This window comes from Cynoglossus semilaevis, chromosome 20 (assembly GCF_000523025.1).
Source record: "Cynoglossus semilaevis isolate Cse_v1.0 chromosome 20, Cse_v1.0, whole genome shotgun sequence".
In the NCBI taxonomy this organism is placed as follows: domain Eukaryota; kingdom Metazoa; phylum Chordata; class Actinopteri; order Pleuronectiformes; family Cynoglossidae; genus Cynoglossus; species Cynoglossus semilaevis.
In genome coordinates this window covers 254,011-258,704 of record NC_024326.1, presented here as the reverse complement: position 1 = coordinate 258,704, position 4,694 = coordinate 254,011, and the positions used below count along the sequence as shown (strand labels likewise).

The 4,694-nt window shown below is 46.4% G+C and overlaps 1 pseudogene; it reads left to right on the top strand.

Moving 5' to 3' along the window:
* Positions 1-4,694, top strand: part of LOC103395815 (SH3-containing GRB2-like protein 3-interacting protein 1) — a 15,169-nt pseudogene that overhangs the window by 7,017 nt on the left and 3,458 nt on the right.

The following is a 4,694-nucleotide window of genomic DNA, read 5'->3' as shown; positions in this document are numbered from 1 at the left end:
CTGCGACTTTAGACAGGTTAAAGGGCGGGGACTCGAGTAGCTATCAGGTGAAGAACAAACAATACAGTTGTTTAAGATTTTATGTGGTGTTTCTGTAATTTTGAAAAGAATAATAATTTGTTGAAAAAAATATTTTTAACTGCGACTTTAGACAGGTTAAAGGGCGAGGACTCGAGTAGCTATCAGGTGAAAGTGAGAGAATACCGTTGTTCAGGATGGTGTGTGGTGTTTCTGTAATTTTGAAAAGTTTTGAGTGACATCCAACACAACAAATAGCTTGTTGGCCTAGTTAAAATGACTGTAATAACTGTAAACTGACCTGTGCTGTCGTTTGTCATAGCCCCTCCTCCTCTTCCTCCGAAAAACATTCCTTCCAGAAGCCACTATGGTTATTCTTCAGACTCTGCTGGTGAGTTCAGCTCTTACAGAGTCACACCTGTGAGATTCCACGACGAGCTGTGTTTTGACTTTCTCCACAAATACTGCAGCTGATCTACCAGGTGGACGAGACGTTAGACGATCTGCTCCCATCTACCTGAATGTCCTGCCGCCCTCTTCCTACGGAGGCTGCCCCGGCCCCGATTTGGACGATGTGTTCGGCCCCGTCGACAGCCCTCGAACCAGTGAGGACACCGCGTCGCCTCGATGGGTCACTTTTACTGATGACCGACCCCCACCGCCCGATGAACCCGCTCCTCCTCCACCCCCAGACTCTCCTGCTCCGGACACGCCTTCGTCGACTCCCTCCTCTCCGTGCCTCTCGCCTGGACCGCCGCCGAATGATCCACCGCCTTCACCTCCACCATTTTCTCCTGGATCTCCTCCTGCGTTCACGCCCCTTGATTCTCCCACTTCCATTATGCTCGGACCTCCTCCTCCGGATGAGCCGGCGCCTCCCTTACCTCCTGACTTCTCTCCATCCGACTCTCCCCCCTTCTGCCTCGATGAGGAAGCGATCGATGAAGAGGTGCTGCAGCTGGCCGTATACAGCTCCTGCCCACCCATCAGCCCAGTGCCTCCTCTCCCGGCGGATCGGAGCTCCCCCTCTGCAAGGGTCACTTCTCCTCTGGTCAGGGGCAGCACAGGAGGGAAGCGGACTCCAGACAGTACATACCTGAGAGATGACCTCCAAGACTTCATGGGCTCGCCCAGAGAGCTGACGCCCACCTTTAGGGCGACTCCGCCACCTCTTCCTCCAACCACCTACAGGTCCATCATGTCTTCTCCTGGTCCATACTCAGGCAGCTGTGAGTGATTTGATCTTCTTCCTTATCTCTTATAATATTGTTTACCAAAGACTGGGTCGGGACCCTCAGGTGGGTTGTAAGAGATTCTTTTTGGGGGTTATCTCGCATCATGTTGACTTGGGTCGTGATGGTTTGTGACTTTGAAAATATGGGTTCCCAGAAAAAAAAGTTTACAACAGACGCGTCAAACTCAAGGCCCGGGGGCCAAATGTGGTCGGCCAAGTCATTTTGTGTGGCTTTGTGTGTTTGTTTGTTTCCCTTGTACAGTGGGGCTTCAAGATACGAGCTAGCCAAAATAGCTCAATTTAGCTGTCGCGCTCACTGTTCTTCGCTGGGATATTTGACCCATTTTTATAACAATAATATAAAATGTTTTCTTAATTTTTATTATTTTATTTTATCATTATTGTTTATAGATACTGTATCCTCTAACTAGCTATAACAATAATATAAAATGTTTTCTTACATTTTTATCATTTTATTTCTTTATAGATACTGTATCCTCTAACCAGTTATCTTGATGGATCTGGACATGATCTGGTATCTCTGCTCATCTATTGTAAACGTTTGTGCTGCAGGCCCCCCGTCTCCGGCTCGTCCATCCACTCCTCAATCTCGAAGCAGCCCCGTGCCTCCGCCTCCTCCGCCGCGACCATCCTCCCGACCAAAGTTGCCCCCGGGAAAGCCAATTTCCGACTTGGTACGAACGAACTTTCCAATAATTTCTCTCTCTCTCTCTCTGTCTCTTCATTTTCCTTCGACCCGTCGTGTCATTTACAATGCTAAATAACAATGCTTTACTTCGACCCGTCGTGTCATTTACAATGCTTTACAAACGGCTCTGTCTCCAGGCGCGTCCCCTTCAGTCCGCCGGTTTCAGGCAGCCCTCCACCTTTCGCTCCCCTGGCCCGTGCAGAGAGCTCTTCGTCTATCTCCTCCATTACCTCCCAGAGTGCAGCTTCCACGCCGACACTAGGGAGGGACCTGAGCATGACCACTGCAGGTACACTATACCGTTCCACCGACTCTTGGTCTCGGCAAGGATGTGCATCTTAGACTGATCCAGTGTCGTTCTGTCACTCACATGCTGTATGTGTCCTTTGTGTCCTCCACCGTTCTCTCCTACTCACTAAGAGGCCTCACAGCCTCTGGTGTGGTTTGACCATGGCAGGTTTTATTTAGCTTTTGAAGGTGAGTCCGGCCAGACTGATCCTCTAGCCAAACAGTGCATGTAGCTATAAAACACCTGTCCTACCTGCAGTTCTGTCCAGACTCATGTTCAGTGAGCCACAATATAGTTGCCCCACCCTGTCCTGTCCCCCTCCCCCCTCACCCAGAAACCAATCAGAATGGAGATTTTGGTTTTGCTTTTACCTGTTACTCATAAGTATCCCTTTGTCTTGGCCTAGCCCTGAAATTCTTGAGGCCTCAAAGAAACAGATTTATTTACAGTTTTTTTTTTTTTTGCTTTTTGTGTTTCCTTTAGGATGCTCCAGAGGGCCCAGTCCACTCACCATGGGACCCCAGGACACTCTGCCTGTGGCAGCTGCCTTCACAGAAACCATCAATGCCTACTTTAAAGGCGCTGATCCCAGCAGGTAGACATTGCACCCGATTTCCGATCATTGACTTCTACATTTGCTCAGTTTGAGGCTAACAGTTTGGGCTTGTTCCGCTCTCTGTCCCAGATGTGTGGTAAAGATCACGGGGGAGATGGTGCTGTCCTTCCCCGCGGGCATCACCAGGCACTTTGCCAACCACCCGGCTCAACCAGTTCTCACATTTAATATCAGTAACTACAGCCGACTGGAGCAGGTTCTCCCCAACCCACAGCTGCTCTGCTGGTAGGAAAATGTCACTTAAAAAGAAAAACACGGCCGTGGCTCACTCACAAGGCCGTTGAGCCTTCTGTAAATAAATAATGCACAATATCGAGCCAATGTTTAACTGTGTAGCTCTGATCCTGTAGTGATTCCACGACAGACATTGTAGACTCCAAGGAGTTCTGGGTAAATATGCCAAACCTGATGAGCCATTTGAAGAAAGTGGCTGAACAAAAGCCTCAGGCGACTTACTACAACGTGGATATGATCAAATATCAGGTAACTTTTAGGGAACATTTAATGTGTTTAGCTGTTGTGGGACTTCCTTTTAGTTTCTTTTTTGACTTGATTCTTAGTGGCGTATGTTTTGAACTATAAATCTTTGTTTCATCCTTTGGCTGGAATTGCAACTTATACTCAGGTGTGATATATATATATATTAAAATATATAATTTTACATGTTCTTTATTTTCACACTGACAGCCGCTAGAGGGCACTGTAGGCTTGTGTACCAGTATCAGGTACTCCTGTAAGTTGTACTTTTTTACATCCTTTGCCTGGTGCCACATACTCCGGAGCAACTTATATATATTTTTTTCTTCATTAGGCATTTTTTTGCTGGTACGACTAACACCACGGAGCCTCTTAAAGTCCATAAATTGCCAGTTTCCTGCTATCAATGCCTATGCTAAATGTTTGCGGCTATTTTATGAGCTGTTTTTCTTCAAACTATTTGTGCCTACTTTTATGGTTACTCTTATCTAATCTGTAAACCTTACCACATATGTCACATTTGTGTCATTTAATAGTCAAATACTTACTATAGGTTACATGTTAGCTATCTAATATAATGCCCTGGGTCTCCATGTGTTCTAGGTGTCAGCAGATGGGATCCAGTGTACTCCGTTGAACCTGGCTGTCAGCTGGAGAGGCGACGCCAACAACACCGACCTTAGAATAGACTATAAATACAACACTGAGGCCATGGCTTTCCCTGTCCCACTACACAACATCCACTTCCTGGTTCCTGTAGATGGAGGCACAGCCAAACTCCAGACCATGATCCCACCTGCCATCTGGTGAGGGCTTCTTCTTCTGCTTTCAAATTTTCTTCAAATTTTGATCCAATCTACGGGGGGTCCTGTTCTGTTCTTACGATGTGACGTAAGAACTAAAATTATATTTAATTTAATATGACGAGTTTTTAACACTGTATGTCAGAATGATGCCATAGGTCGAGGACGTCGTAAACCGAGGACCCCCTTGTATTTTGAACCAGGCCTAGCTCGTTCGATCTCTTTAGGAGCTGATTCTAGTTTTTCGGGCTGTTGTAAGACATTCCTTCGTTTCTCCTGAAGGAATCCAGAGCAGCAGACAATACTGTGGAAGATTCCCAGCCTCTCTCATAGATCAGAAAATGGGGGTGAGTGTGGGGTTTGAATACTCCTCCAGTCTATTTCCCTTTTTTCTGTGTTTACTTTAAGGTATTCACTTTTTTTTTGCTTAATTTTTTATGTGTAATTTCAATGTGTGATTCTATCGTCGTGCACGTCTTCAGGCTGCAGGTTTGATACATAACTGAAATTAAGCGTGATGTTGTTATCATTCAAGAATTACAGCAGTG